Consider the following 15,901-nt stretch of genomic DNA (forward strand, 5'->3'; position numbering starts at 1 on the left):
TTTAATGAAGAGGCGATGTGCATTGATGTGGACAGGGTCGAGGGAACCCACAGGGGATGATGAAGCATCCCAGGGGCTAGCAGTTCGAGGATGCCTTTACACCCCCAGGTCTAAAGGCGGTAGAGGAGGGAATACTCTGACCTTTCCCTCAACTCTCTGACGACTCAATCGTGGTACCTCCTCGTCTTGCTTCTGGTCTTAACCTAAACTCAGAGGTCAAGGGAACCTGGGTGGCCCAGTCCATAAAGGTTTGCTTCTTGGAGCATGGAGAATGGATCTGAAAGAACAAAGGAATTGGATGATGAACTTTCTGTATCTTTTTTTTTTTTTTAATTCCTTCTTAAGAGAATGGAAGGTTGTACCATTGAGAATATGTTCAGATTCCTGGGTTGTAGGCATCACGAACAGAATCTGCAGTTCTTTCCTAATGAAGACAGAAAGCAATGAAATGTCAGAGCCAATAGGGTATATTGAAACCCCAAGAAGGATTGCCCTTGAGTGACAATCCTTTGCCATGCAATGCTCCCTGGGGCAGGGGGCAAGGAGGCAGGAGAGAGAATTAAAAGCAAAATACTACCTCTAGGAGGTGAAAATCAGCAAGAAAAATTCTAGTAACATATTTCTACATTCATTGTCAACAAAAATTGTTTTCAACTGAATAAGAATTCTGTTAAGACACAACATTTTTAAGTTAATATACAGGCTTAAGTTTCTGAAGCCCACATGCTCCACAAATGTTTCAGGATTGGGTATGTTGAAGTAGGCCCAGCTCATGGCCACCAGAAATAGGATGCCTACCCTAAACAGAAAGTGAGCTTTAAACTCTATTGTTGTTATTTGTCAAAATATGTTTGAAGTCAAAACAACACATTTGAATTCTCTTTTTTAAAAAATTTTTTGAGTTTATTTTGAGAGAGACAGAGTGTGAGTGGGGCAGAGGCAGAGAGGGAGACAGAGAATCCCAAGCAGGCTCTGCACTGTCAGTGCAGAGCCCCATGTGGAGCTCGAACTCACAAAACCGTGAGAACATGACCTGAACCAAAACCAAGAGTCGGATGCTTAGCTGACTGAGCCACCCAGGCGCCCCTGAATTTTCTTAATGGAAAAATGTTTGTTTTTTCCACCTAGTCAAAAATAGGATTTTTAAGGAAATTGAATATTTGGCTGTTGAATATAAATGTGGAAAATTTGAGGTTATACTTATGAATGTAAGAAATCGTTTTAAATGTTGGCATATCCTTTAGGAAGTCGAGCTCTGCGAGCAAGTGGAAAAAGTTAAGCAGTGTTTATGACCAAGCTTTTTAAGTGTGTGAGGCCTGGACCCTCCACTAGAAGCTTATCTTCCCCCAGGTGTCATAAAAATTAAGCGGGAAAACAGTCATTAACAGTAATTTCCTGGCAGAAGCGACATCGCTGGGTGGCTGTTTCTGGCAACATTACTAGACCAAATGTGTGTAGAGAGTAACTGACCACAGGATCAACCTGTGTTTTATGAGCAAGGTGTGGTTAAGTAAGCCACAGTGCACACAGAGAGAAGAAATGCTTCAAGGCAGTGTGATTCTGAGTCCTTGAGACCTTTTTAGGGGATGTATGAAGTCATACCTATCTTAAAACACTAACGATGTTACTTGCCTTTTCCTGCTCTGGTTTTCTCACTACCATACAGTTGAGTTTTCTGGAGGCTGCATGACACATGATATTGCAACAGCCTGAAAGCAGAGACAGTTAAGAAAATCTGACTGTCTATCAAACCAGCCATTAAAGAAGTTTACAAAAACAGAAAACAGTGCAACTCTCCTCAGAAAATCAATAATTGTTTGGGGAAGAAAATTAAAAAAAAAGTATGTCACAGATTTATTGTTATTTCCAAGTGAAAGAAATCTTTTCAAACGTTCTCCATTTTAATGTCTAATATGGTAAATGTTGGTGGGTAGAATCAGTGGTTTGCTGTTGATCTCCAGAGAAAGAAAAAAGGCCCAGATTTGTAGCATTTGCCTGTTTCCATAGTGTAAATGCCCCCTCTCAGCTGCCAATTTCAAGCTTCCAGTGGTTTAACAGTTGGCTTCAAAAATTCCTGAGTATTGAATTCTGATACAAGCTGACTCCAACACACCACTGGATATAACCTACCTAAGTGAAAAATCTTCAGGGTCCTCAGTAATTCTTAAGTGTATCAAGGTATCCTCAACTGAAGAAGCTTGAGAACCCTGCTCTTATGCAAGATTTGCCAACTTTATTGCCTTCAAGAAGACGGAAATCAATCATATTCAGGGGCGCCTGGGTGGCTCAGTCCGTTGAGCATCTGTTGGTTTCTGTTCAGGTCATGATCTCGCGATTCGTTAGTTCAAGCCCCTCATCGTGTTCTGCACTGACAGTGAGGAGCCTGCTTGGGATCTCTGTCTCTCCCTCTCTCTGCCCCTCCCCTGCACGTGCTATATACATATATACATAAAGACAGATAAATCTATCTTCAAAAAAAAAAAAAAGAAATTAGCCATAATTAGAAAGCACTTATAAGGGCAAACAGTTGGTTCACAGCTACAAGCCACCACATTGAGTTTCTGGCAGCCTCACAGCTGAGGGCGTCAGCACCTTACAGCAATGGCAACTGACTCAAGGCAGCAGGTCCAGTGCGGCTTAGAAGTTAGTAAGCTTTGTGTGAGGTCTGTTTTGCAGCCAGCTGCTATGAACCACCCCTGGCAGCATCACTAAAGTGAACATCAGGCTCCATACTTCTTGTCATGGGGACTGTTGGTCTTCTGGAAACACAGAAAACCAGAGGTCAGATTCAGAAGCATCTTGGAATTTAGATAACACAGTATGTTTTTAACCAGCTGGCTATATGCTCACAACTTCAGGAAATGACTCATAAGCACTGTGGAGATTAGCTTTGAAAGCTGCATTTATAGCCTGAACACATCAGGTGGTGGCAGGGCCAGTCTGCCTCTTTTGCCTATTTTAATAACCACAATATTGGGCCTTTTTAGCATGCTGCTGTGTGACCCATGCAGGGAAGTGAGAACATGAGAGAGGGTGGGATAGGCAATACTATGATGCATTTAAGAACAAGACCCTGGGATGCCAGCCTGGCTCAGTCAGTAAAGCATGAGACTCTTGATCTCAGGGCCTGAGTTCAAACCCCAGGTTGGGCTTAGAGCTTACTTAGGGGGAAAAAAGACCTCAATTGATCAGCATGTTTTTGTTGTTTAGCTGCCTATCCCAAGATATATAATTGCTCTTGAAATTGGCCTACATGATGCCAAAAAAGAATTTATTTAATGTATCCCTGTTTCCCAGGAGCTAACCAGGTTTTGGATTTAATCATAACATAGAATGCTTTGTTAAGAAGCATGGATTTTGAAGACCTCAAATCTTAGCGTTTTAGCACCTCTGCCTTGTTAGAAGGAAGTTTTGGAAACTTTAGGTCAGTTCTCATCTCTGGCTGCACATAGAGTCATTGGAGAGCTGTTAATTCCATTGTTCAGTCCTTACCCTTGACCAACATGAATCAGAATCTTTGGGGATGGGGCCTGGGCGTCCATATTGTTTTCAAGCTCCTAGGATATTCAAACGTGTAAGCCAGAGTTCATGCCACTGCTTTAAGAGAGTGCTTCTTGGGGAGCCTGTCCAGCTTCATCAGTAGAGTGTGTGACTCTAGTTTTTGGAGTTGTGAGTTCAAGTCCCACACTGCACATAGAGCTTATGCTAAAGAAAAAAAGAAGTGCTTCTTGGGCACCTGGGTGGCTCAGTCGGTTGAGCATCCAACTCTTGATTTTGACTCACGTCATGATTCTGGGGTCGTGGAATCAAGCCTCCGGTCGATGAGCATGGAGCCTGCTTGGGATTCTCTTTCTCCCTCTCTCTCTGCCCCTGTCCCCAGTTTGCACGTGTGCTCTCTTTCGTGAGTTCTCTCTTTCAAAAAAAAGTGTTCTTTAAAAGTGCTTCTCAAATTTAACATGCATTCAAATTATCTGGGCATCTTCTTAACTGCAGTAGGTCTGGGGTGGGGTCTGAGTGTCTTAAGTTCCCAGTGATGTTGACATGGATGTTGACATGATGGTTCTTTGGACCGAACTTTGAGTACCAGGGCCCTGAGGCAAAATTTGACCATGTTGGAGGTTGAGGCACTCAAAAACTTCAATTCTCATATTCTTAAAATCATTTTCTGAGACATTTTTTTTTAATCATGGTAAAATTGGGGCAATTTTTAATGTAGCAGCATAAGTGCTTGATCAAAATTTGTTTTGGGCGCTATCTTACTATATTTTGTTCTCTGCTCTTGGGTGCTTTCCTAGGGGGAAGATAGCTTAAAAGGCTTTAATCTCATACATAAAACCATTTCACAAGAGGCTAGGGATTTAGAGTGGCGACTCCGACCCTCGTTTGTAAAGATAGTGCAGGGCAGATAGCAGCAGCGCCTGGTTACCACGAAGAAGATGTGTTTCTTGTCTCTGGGTCTGGCTGAAAAATGGTGACCTCAGGGACATGCTGGGGTACTAGTAAGCATCCGTAGCTTCAGTCTTGATGGTGCTGGAATGAGTGGCTATGGAAACCCTCAGGCAAATGAGTCAGTCCAGGCGTCATCCTGAGGGAATCCATGACTCCACTGTGCCTGGGAGAAAACAAAGGTTTGGGAGGTCAATTCTAGTAACATGCATTTGCAGCATGTACCATAAACCTGGGATAATTTCTTCATTCTGGAAGCCCTTTTACAAGGTGATGAAAAAACTACTGAAGGATAAAAGAAGAACTGTAACTTGTATGGGGAAAATGTTGTATCTCAGCAATAATCGAGTATCTGCAATTAAAAATTTTTTAACGTTTATTTATTATTGAAAGACAGAGACAGAACATGAGCATGGGAGGGGCAGAGAGAGGGAGACACCAAATTTGAAGCAGACTCCAGGCTCTGAGTTGTCAGCACAGAGCCCGATGCGGGGCTCGAACCCACAAACCGCGAGATCATGATCTGAGCCGAAGTCAGACATTTAACCAACTGAGCCACCCAGGCGCCCCGAGTATCTGCAATTAAATACAAGAGAGTACTGGTTCCTGTCTAGTTAGCAGTGGATTTTTTTCTATGACGGCTATAAGCAGCTTCCTAAGGAAGAAAGGCAAGAAGGAAAATGTAAAACCAGCAAGAGTAAGAGAAAGCTGGTGGGCTTGCTTTAGGAAAGCAATCCGACAAAATGTCATCACCCTTCAGATAACCATAACCTTGGATCCAATTGTATGACTTCTGGGAATCAGTCCTCAAGAGATCACTTTAAGTAACAAAAAAAGCAACAGACTTCTAGTTTTTAATAGCATCCTTATGTACATATTTGTTAAAGCCTAGAAACCCTCTAGATGTTCAACCCTAGAGTACTGCTTCAAAAACGAGCACACCCCTTTAAAATGGCAGGTATTGGGGCGCCTGGGTGACTCAGTCGGTTAAGTGTCCAACTTTGGCTCAGGTCCTGATCTCACGGTTTGGTTCATGAGTCCTGTATCAGGCTGTCTGCTGTCAGCACAGAGCCGGCTTCAAATCCTCTGTCCCCCTCTCTCTGTGCCCCTCCCCTGTGCTCATTCTCTCTCTCTCTCTCTCTCTCTCTCTCTCTCTCTCTCAAAATAAATAAATAAACTTAAAATAAAACAAAACAAAATAAAATGACATGTATGATGTGCATAGAATGGCACTGAGAAGTGCTTATAATACTTAATTTTTTAAAAAGCAAGGTACAATGATGTGTGTGTAGTATGAAACCAACGACATGGGGAAAAAAAACCAGATCTGTGTGGGATCTGTTAACAAAGGCTAATGGGAAATATACCAAACTATTTCTATTAAATTGTGTTTGGAGAATAGGGCTACTTTTTCCCTTTTATGTATTTCCTACCTCTTTCCTGAATATGTGCTACTTCTCTAACAAAAAAGCAGTCATATTAAAACAAAACAAAAATCGGGGGCACCTGGGTGGCTCAATTGGTTAAGCGTCCAACTCTTGATTTCAGCTCAGGTCATGATCTTGCAGTTTGTGAGATCGAGCCCCCATGGGACTCTGCACTGACAGCGCAAAGCCTGCTCAGGATTCTCCCTCTCTCTCTGCCCCTCCCCTGCTCGCTCGTGCTCTCTCTCTGTGTGTCTCTCTCTCTTTCTCTCAAAAATAAATAAAGCTTAAAAAAATCGAATAAACAGAAAAAAAAACACAACAAAACCCTGTCACCTGTCACCACATTCTTCTCTTTTCCAAAGTACAAAGGTGTATGGTCCTGCCTTTGCTATCATTTTTGGACAGACACTCTTGAGCATCTCCTCACCACAATTAGTACTTCATGCCTCAATATGTTATTCAATCAGGGGATAAAAATGTTAGAAAATTCTGATTTTACATCCACATCTTCACCATTATTCCAGAATTACTGTGTAGAATCCGCAGTGCTGCAAAACTTGAAAACATAAAAATGTCTTTAACTAGCCAGACTCTAAAACCAGAAATGTTTGTATTTGTCCCCATAGCTACCAGAATGTTCAACACAGGGGCGCCTGGGTGGCTTAGTCGGTTGAGCGTCCAACTTTGACTCAGGTCACCATCTTATGGTTCATGAGTTCGAGCCCCACGTTGGGCTCTGTGCTGACAGCTCAGAGCCTGGAGCCTGCTTCGGATTCTGTGTCTCCCTCTCCTTCTCTCTCTCTGTCCCTCCCCTGCTCATGCTCTGTCTTTCTCAAAAATAAATAAACTTTTTTTAAAAATTTAAAAAAAAATGTTCAACACAACATACGTGACCATACATAACCAGACAACATAACCAGAGCTGGACTTTTTCCTCTAACAGATTTTGTACTCCCACCAAAAGGACTGCTCGTTTATTTTCCTGTGGAATTCATCATTCCTCATCAAGCAGGAAACATTATTTTCTCAAAGCAGAACAAAAGCTTTATTTTGGCTGATTCCATTACATAATTATGTCAGTCTTCTTATTCTTTAATTTATATATGTAACCCACATATTATTATCTAGTATTTGAAAAATCTGATTAATTCTTCCATAAGCTCCTTTAAAAAAAATACTAGAGCTTTGTTTCTTTAACTTGCTTCTACCTTACTTGACCCATGTTGTTGGGTACTTAATTTCGCTTATTCCTTTTGTTATAGTTGTCAAATAATCCATCTGGTGAAAGTGGATCAAGCACCCACAGACTCATTATTTCTGCACAGTGAAGGCAGCATGGGGCATGGGTACTTGATAGAACCACACAGAAATGACAACACTGAGCATTTCTCAAAAGGAATCCATAAAAATCATTTGAGCTGCTTGTGATAATGCAGATTTCTGGGCTCCATCCAATACCTGTAATCAGAATTTCTGCACTGGGACCTGGACCATCCACATTTTTAACAGGGGCAGGGGTGTTTCTTATGCACACCAAACGTGAGAACCATAGAACTAATATTTTCCAAAAATCTCTGACCTAGTGTAATCTCTTCCTGTGGTCAGGAAGTAGCAAATCATCGTTTATCTGTTAAAATGCTAATGTTTTTCATTATCCTGTAGATTATCATCTCTATCTGCAAAGTTATTAGAGTATTATGATTCTGAGCTATTTCTCCCTAGATATTGGCCATAAATATCAGGTTATATCCTTTGAAAGATTTAGCCTTAATTGTTTCTGTCATTTACTTTGCCTTTTATGTGTAGAAATGGGTACCTTCTCCTCTAGACATACAACTCAATGCTCTGTGTTCATGTAGGATTTTTAACATAATTTTTTTTGAATAAGTAACACTCATATAGTTCAAATTTCAAAAGAACAAAAGGATGTACAATGAAAATTTTCCCTGACACCCTTATTATCTCCTCAGAGGCAACCACAATGAACAGGTTCTTGAGTATGGTGTTGGATGTATTTAAAACATAATCTGGGGCAAAAGGAAAATATATAATTGGCCATTTTATTTTTCAGTTATATGTTTGAGTTTTAAAAACTCCTGTTGAGAGCTGCCTGGCTGACTCAGTTGGTAGAGCAAGTGACTCTTAATCTCAGGGTCCTGAGTTCAAGCCCCACATTGGGCATGGAGCCTACTTTAAAAAAACAAACAAGGGGCGCCTGGGTGGCGCAGTCGGTTAAGCGTCCGACTTCAGCCAGGTCACGATCTCGCGGTTTGTGAGTTCGAGCCCCGCGTCAGGCTCTGGGCTGATGGCTCGGAGCCTGGAGCCTGTTTCCGATTCTGTGTCTTCCTCTCTCTCTGCCCCTCCCCCGTTCATGCTCTGTCTCTCTCTGTCCCAAAAACAAATAAAAAACGTTGAAAAAAGAAATTTTTTTTTTAAAATAAAAAAATAAAAAAACAAACAAAATAAACAAACAAACAAAAAACTGTTGACATACAGGTATCAGTCAGGCATTGCGGCATAGCAAACAACACACATCCCTCAGAGGCATACAATAATTTAGATTCATTGCTCGTGCTCTCAAATAGTCAAGTAGACAGTTCTGCTGACATATTCTGGGAATCTGTTAGCTGATTTAGGAAGGCCTTGACTGGGATGACTGGCGTGGCTTAACTGGGATCCATAGGTCTCTCGCCTTCAAGCGTGCTAATCCTGACATATTCTCATGGCAATGGCAGAGAGCAAAAAAAAGAGGAAACATGCAGGACATCTTGAGGTCTGGGATTGGAATTGGCATATCCTCACTACGATCACATTCTCTTGGCCAAAGCAAGACACAAGCCCATTCCAGATACAAGGGGATGGAGAAAGAGATGCCGCCTCTTCAGTAAAAGGAATTTCCAAGTCTCATGACAAACTCATGTCTGTAGAGAGTGAAGAATTAATTGATGTCATCAGTGAAATCACACAATGTCTGAAAACTTCATAATGATCCTTCAAGAAATGGCTTAGCATTCAAATATTATACTTTTATAACAACATGGCCATGATTGCCGGAGATTTTTTAGCTGTTTAAATATTTTTCAATGCTAACAGAAAGATTATAAAAACAGGTCAAAGCCCTGGGTTCCAGACTCAGCCCAGCCAGCACATGTCATGTGTGAAAGAGGAAAAGGTGACTACTGATCCGAGGGAAGTAGTCAAGGAAACATGAAATATAATGAATGCTTCAAGCCCCACCAAAGAAATTTGAAGATTTTAATTGAAGATTTGCTCCTAAGTATCTGACTTCCTTCAACAAGGATGCTGATGTAATAACAAGCCACTTGGGGAAAAGTAGTGTGGTCACGTATGGTTTTCACCCTTCTTTGTCAACGTGTTTTTGAAGATTATTTTTAGCATTTTAGTATTGATTCAGATCTTTGCATTTTTAAAATCAGAATAGTCATGCTCACAAAGTTACCGTTAAGAAATGTTTATGAAACAAATGTCAGAGGTCATACTGGTTTCTGCTTCCCATTTAGCTTCATTTCAGTTGCTATTTTGCTTATTTTAATAAATAAACTTTGTTTCTTAATATAACGTTGCCTCTGATGCTATCAGTAGCCTCATCCAGATGTTTAAAAAAATAACCTTTTAACTAGAGTTTTCAAATACTTTAATATGCCTGCGGAATTACTTAGACATTGAATGACCCAAACACATTCAGTACTACTGACTGATGTGCCTAACAAGAAGAATGGAACATCTCTCTCTGATAAGAGGTGCGAGGTAGGACTTGGTGACACATACTGATCAGGCCACACATAGTTCAGTAAGTCTAGACATATACTTAACAGGCCGGAGCCTATTCTGTGGGTTTGGAGATGGGACTTTGGCATATGGTAGCACCTGATGGAACAGGTACTTCCTTTGTAAATTGTCTCCTGCCGACATCAGATTGGAGCTACCCATACTCCCCATATGCTAAGATACATACAAACGGCATAAAGCATCATCTTACATAGATATATTCCTTCTCCACTTTGTTCTTTCCCTAGCCAGGTCCACGGCATGCATGTGTCTCTTAAGGTTTAGCTAAATGGCCCCAACCCTCCAGCTTCCCTTACAAGAAAGGCTGAACACACCTTCCCAGGGCACCGGGACTGTGCAGCCTGCGGCTCAGCCACAGGAGCCATGGGGTATTGATCTCCATCCAGTGGACTTCTGGAACCAAGATCCAAACAGCCAAGATAAGAAAACTCTGCCCTGTGGACCTAGCTATTGTTTAAGATGGTTCAAATCTGGGACTTGGGAGAATTCAAAGGAAAATGTCTGATTGCCCCTCAGTAATCTATGAGCTAAATTTCTGGTAGACAGAGGGAAGGAGAGAGGGGAAGAAGCAGGATGGGGAGGGAAGAATTATATATAAGAGCATACCCAGGGAAAAAGAGCAGTGGTAGGAAAGGCATTTTGGTTTTGTATGTGTACCTCATTTTTGAGCAACACTGAAGAAAAAGTCTTGCTTCAAATATGTAAGTGATCACATAGTTGAAGCTTCCCTTCCTGCATTAGTGTGAAGTTTTCCAGAGGCAGATCCTGAGGGTACAGATAGTTTATCTTGGAAATACAGGGAACACCTCTAGGGAAGTAGCCAAATGCTACAGGATGGTACCGCAGCCACCAGAATGTATACTATTGACTGAGTTAGCGCAGAGGGTGACTGGAGCCTAACACAGGGGGCAACTCTGGGGGCCTGTTAAATGATCCCACTCGGGCACGGGAGCAGATGTGTTTATACACCAACATCTGCTGTGTATTGGCTGAGTGCTGCTTCTAGGGCAGCCGATACTCATTCCCCGGCCCTTCTGGACCTCTGAGCAGGACCACATTTAGGAAAGTGACCTTCTGGTTCCAAACAAAACCCTCAGTGTAGAGATGGACAGTTGGAAGTCAGCCAGAGGATAATGAATCAACAAGGTCCGAGGAATGCAAGCAGGGCACTGACGGCATCTACTGCATTCTATTAATTCCAAAACTCACTGGAGCCCTCGTGAAATGCTTTAACACAGTACGTGGAACATAATTGAACCTTTTCTTAGTGGTTAAGCAGCATTATAAAGAGCATTAGTTATTTTAGCCTGCTGTGGCATAGCTACTGTTGGGGTGGTGGAATGATTTGCCTTCAACAACACGGTTGTAGGCCTCTTGAAACTTGTGTGAGCTCTTGCTTCTGCTTCGCCTAGCTCTCCTGTCTCTTCCCCCTTCTCCTGGGGGTGAGGTCAGGTGCCTGCCTGCAGCAGCACTGCTCCTTCTCAGCAACAGGATCGAGTCTGCTGGGAGCGGAAAGTGGAGACATAATCAAGCTTGTGGGAAGTATAATTGGAAAAAAAGGAAAAAGATGGCGATACAGCCAAGAGATTCCCTGTGAGTGTTCTGAAAAGGCCTTGTGTGTCATTTGGCTCATCAGAAACCATTTCCGCCTCTTCCTTAAAACTTGGCTTGAAGTTGTGACCTGTTGAAGAAGTGACTTCGGGACAAGTACAAGGTCTCACTTCTGACGTGACCAAATGCATTTGCCTTCTTGACTGAGGCCCAGACAAGAGCAGCTACCATACGTAATCACAGCAGAAACATGTAACAGAGCCGAAGAGGGCCCCATAAAGAGAGACTGGCTTTATTACAGGCAAAGTGGGAAGGACACGACTGAGTTATGAAGACATATCTTGGAGAATCACTGGAGCCAGCTCTAAAAGCACATGATGTGATGTGGACTCCTGAGAAGTCATGGAGCAGACTTTGTAGGTAGCCACAGAAGAATTCGTTCACATGAGGCCTAAACACTCAAACTCTTTACATAGGAATGTTAGCAGAATCATAGGTTTCCATTGTCTCCACTCATATTGAAGAAAAGGAACATGCCAGTGAAACTACTCTTATGTAGCAGATAAATCTTACAAGCATCTCTAGACCATTTAGGAAAACAGATGTCAGTTAACCTCATTACCAGGGCAGCAAATTATCAAGTAAGACAACCTATTACAAGCCTCTATTTAGAGATGAAAGGCCATGACAGAAATTTCTGAAGACAAAGTATCTCATAAGACTCCCTTGTTCAAATAATATGTCCAGGCGCTCCTGGCTGGCTCCATCAGTGGAGCATGCGGCTCTTGATCTCAGAGTTATGAGTTTGAGCCCCACACTGGGTGCAGAGATCACTTAAAAATAAAATCTTAAAAAACATCCAAACACAAGTTGGTAATAATCATAAACAACCACTACATCTCTACACTGAACAGGAGAACAAGACTGATTTCTGTAAATGGTGTCAGTTGAACAGTTTATTGGGTAACATTCTTAGAATTAGTTTGAGGATATAGAATTGGTATCTCTTCCTCTGCAGCTGTAGGGAACAGGCAATACCATCTCATTCTTCTCCTTCTGAATTTTTTTTTTTTTGGTCTACTGGTTAATTAAGAAGACTTGAAATTTTAAAGTTTAGACTGCAGAATATCATTAGATTAATTTATTAGGAAGAGTAAAGTCTGAGGAACTCAACTTTTGTTAGAAGTAATTAAGAAAGAACAAAAGAGGATGTATGCAAAATGGAATAAGGGTTTGCAGTGTCCTAACAGAATTGATGTGGCTATTTTGTTTTGGAACAAAGTCATCAGTCATATTGAAGGTTAAGAGTCAAAGCTGCAAATTGTAGCACAGACACTAACCCAGTGTTACCCTACTCAGAGGACGGGGTAGAAGATAGGGTGAGTCATGGGCAAGCGTGAGTCTTGTTAACCACAGTCTCCCACACAGCTTGCCATCAGCGGCAACTTCTCTCAACAGGAAAGACAGTGGTGGTGATGGACAAGGTCAGTAGGTTGGTGGTGTATTGGTTTACTACCTAGTCAGTTCTGAAATGAAACCTAGGAAAAACACAAAAAAGACTACCACGTGTCTTTTTGGGGAGAAGGAATCATTGTGGAACTAGTAGTGATGGTTACACGTTATGAATATACTAAAAACCACTGAATTACATACTTTTAAATGGTGAATTTTATTGGGAATGCAAGCTGGTGCAGCCACTCTGGAAAACAGTAGGGAGGTTCCTCAAAAAACTAAAAATAGAGCTCCCCTACGACCCAGCAATTGCACTACTAGGCATTTATCCAAGGGATACAGGTGTGCTGTTTCGAAGGGACACATGCACCCCCATGTTTATAGCAGTACTATCAACAATAGCCAAAGTATGGAAAGAGCCCAAATGTCCATTGAAGGATGAATGGATAAAGAAGATGTGGTATGTGTATGTATATATATATATATATATATATATATATATATATATATGTATGTATATGTATATATGTATATATATATATACATACACACAATGGAGTAGTACTCGGCAATCACAAAGAATGAAATCTTGCCATTTGCAACTACGTAGATGGAACTGGAGGGTATTATGCTAAGTGAAATTAGTCAGAGAAAGACAAACATCATATGACTTCACCCATATGAGGACTTTAAGAGACAAAACAGATGAACATAAGGGAAGGGAAATAAAAATAATATAAAAACAGGGAGGGGGACAAAACAGAAGAGACTCATAAATATGGAGAACAAACTGAGGTTTACGGGAGGGGTTGTGGGAGGGGGGATGGGCTAAATGGGTAAGGGGCACCAAGGAATCTACTCCTGAAATCATTGTTGCACTATATGCTAACTAATTTGGATGTAAATTTTAAAAAATAAAAAATAAAATTATAAAAATAAATAAATTTTTTTAAATGGTGAATTTTATTTTGTGTGAATTTTATCTCAATAAAAATAAAATTGTAAAGAAGAAAAAGTTCAAGCGATCCTAATGCACCACTGTGGTTGAGAGCCAGTAATCTAGGGGATTACTAGGATGATTGGGGATCAGTATACTGATTTTTCCTTCTGCCTTGGGCTCTGATGTGGCTCCATACAGCACTGTTAACTGATCCTGTCATTATTTAAATGACGATATTTTGCTCATTATGAATTTTTTTGCATTACTTTTGATTATTTTACAGTATTATATTGACATTATTTACTGTGACTTATTGATTATTGTTTCTACACTCCCTGAAATTTTGCATGCTGATCCCAATCTTGAGACTGAAGGAAATGGATGTAGGGAGTCCTCAGTATATGGGCAAATTGAAACCATGGATATGAATGAGATTGCAGGGGGAGAGAACATAGAGCAGAAAAGAGAGAATATTAAGGCCAGAGTTTGGGGGAGACATTTGGATTTAAGGGTCAGTAGAAGGAGAAAGAAAATCCCTAAGAGAGACCTGTAGTCAATGAGGAAGCAGGAAAACCAGAAGACAGGGCTGTGATAAAGAGCAAGGCAGACAAGCTTCCAAGAGAGGATGTCACATGCTCTAGAGGATTCAGATAGGATGCCATCCAGGAAAAGGTATTTGATTGGGCCAAGGGACTTGGGGTGGGCTGTTCCCAGGACCTCTAAGAGCAGTGGCAGTGAAGTAGGAACAGAGAGGCCTTGGGGGAGAGAAGGAGGTCAGCAGCTTCTGATGGGAAGAAGAGAAGGTGCTGGAAAAAGAGACAGACTTGAGTTGAGATTATAACGTATTTTAGGATGAAAAAGCTCTGAACAGGTTTGTAGAAAGAAAAAGAATGAAGACTTAGGCAAGGAGGAAGCTTTGAAGGAGTGAGAAAATCAGGAGGAAGACTATGGCTCTCCCTGAGGAGGGAAGACAAGCCACCAGCAGAACGCAGAATGGACCTGAGGAAGAGACAATGCATGTGCTCCTCCTCCCTTAAATGAACCTGCCACAGTTAGGAACCAAAATCTATAAAGAGTTTACCAAACTCAACACCCCAAAAACAAATAATCCAGTGAAGAAATGGGCAGAAGACATGAAGAAACACTTTTCCAAAGAAGACATCCAGATGGCCAACAGATACACGAAACGATGCTCGATGTCACTCCTCATCAGGGAAATACAAATCAAAACCACACCGAGATACCAACTCTCACCAGTCACAATGGCTAAAATGAACAACTCAGAAAATGACAGATGTTGGCGAGGATGTGGAGAAATGGGAACCCTCTTCCACTGTTGGTGGAACTGTAAACTGGTGTAGCCGCTCTGGAAAACAGTGTGGAGGTTCCTCAAAAAATTAAAAATAGATCTACCCTATGACCCAGCAATTGCACTACTAGGTATTTATCCAAAGGATACAAAAGTGCTGATTCAAAGGGGCACAGGCACCCCAATGTTTACAGCAGCCCTATTGACAATAGCCAAAGTATGGAAAGAGCCCAAATGTCCATCCACTGATGAATGGATAGAGAAGATGTGGTATATAAGTATATATACAGTGGACTACTCAGCAATGAAAAGGAATGAAATCTTGCCATTTGCAACAAGGTGGATGGAATTGGAGGGTATTATGCTAAGGTGAAATAAGTCTTTCAGAGAACGACAGATATCATATGATTTCACTCATATGTGGAATTTGAGAAACTTAACAGATTAACATAGGGGAAGGGAAGGAAAAATAAGATAAAAACTGAGAGAGAGGCAAAACCATAAGAGACTCTTAAATGCAGAGAACAAACTGAGGGTTGATGGAGGTAAGGTGGGGGAAATGGGTGACAGGCATTAGGGAGGGCACTTTTCAGGATGAATCACTGGGTTCTACTCCTGAAACCAAGACTATACTGTGTATTAGCTGACTTGAGAATTAAAAAAGAAAAATTAAAAAAAAAAAAATGAACCTGCCACACAAGCCCAGACCCTGGAAATTACCACAGGCATCCTCATTCTGCTCCTGAAGTCTTTCTGGGCTCCACCAACTTTTCCTGCTTCCAGATCTCCTCATTCTTGGCTCTTCCGGTGTTGTGGCCTCTCCTGGGCCCCCAGGTTGCTCTAGGAATTGCTCTCTGGGCTTTTATTTTTGTTGTTCCTCTTGAGAACTGCACCCTCACTACACCTTAGAATCTGCTTGCCATGTTCCCAAGTGGGCAACACCCCAATATCAGGGTCCCAGACCTT

The 15,901-nt window shown here is 41.5% G+C and overlaps 1 protein-coding gene across 1 annotated transcript in view; it reads left to right on the plus strand.

Moving 5' to 3' along the window:
• The window catches only part of LOC106974825 (proteinase-activated receptor 2), a 98,627-nt gene that overhangs the window by 17,613 nt on the left and 65,113 nt on the right, over positions 1 to 15,901 (plus strand). The window lies entirely within an intron of this gene.

This window comes from Acinonyx jubatus, chromosome A1, assembly GCF_027475565.1.
Source record: "Acinonyx jubatus isolate Ajub_Pintada_27869175 chromosome A1, VMU_Ajub_asm_v1.0, whole genome shotgun sequence".
Lineage (NCBI taxonomy): Eukaryota > Metazoa > Chordata > Mammalia > Carnivora > Felidae > Acinonyx > Acinonyx jubatus.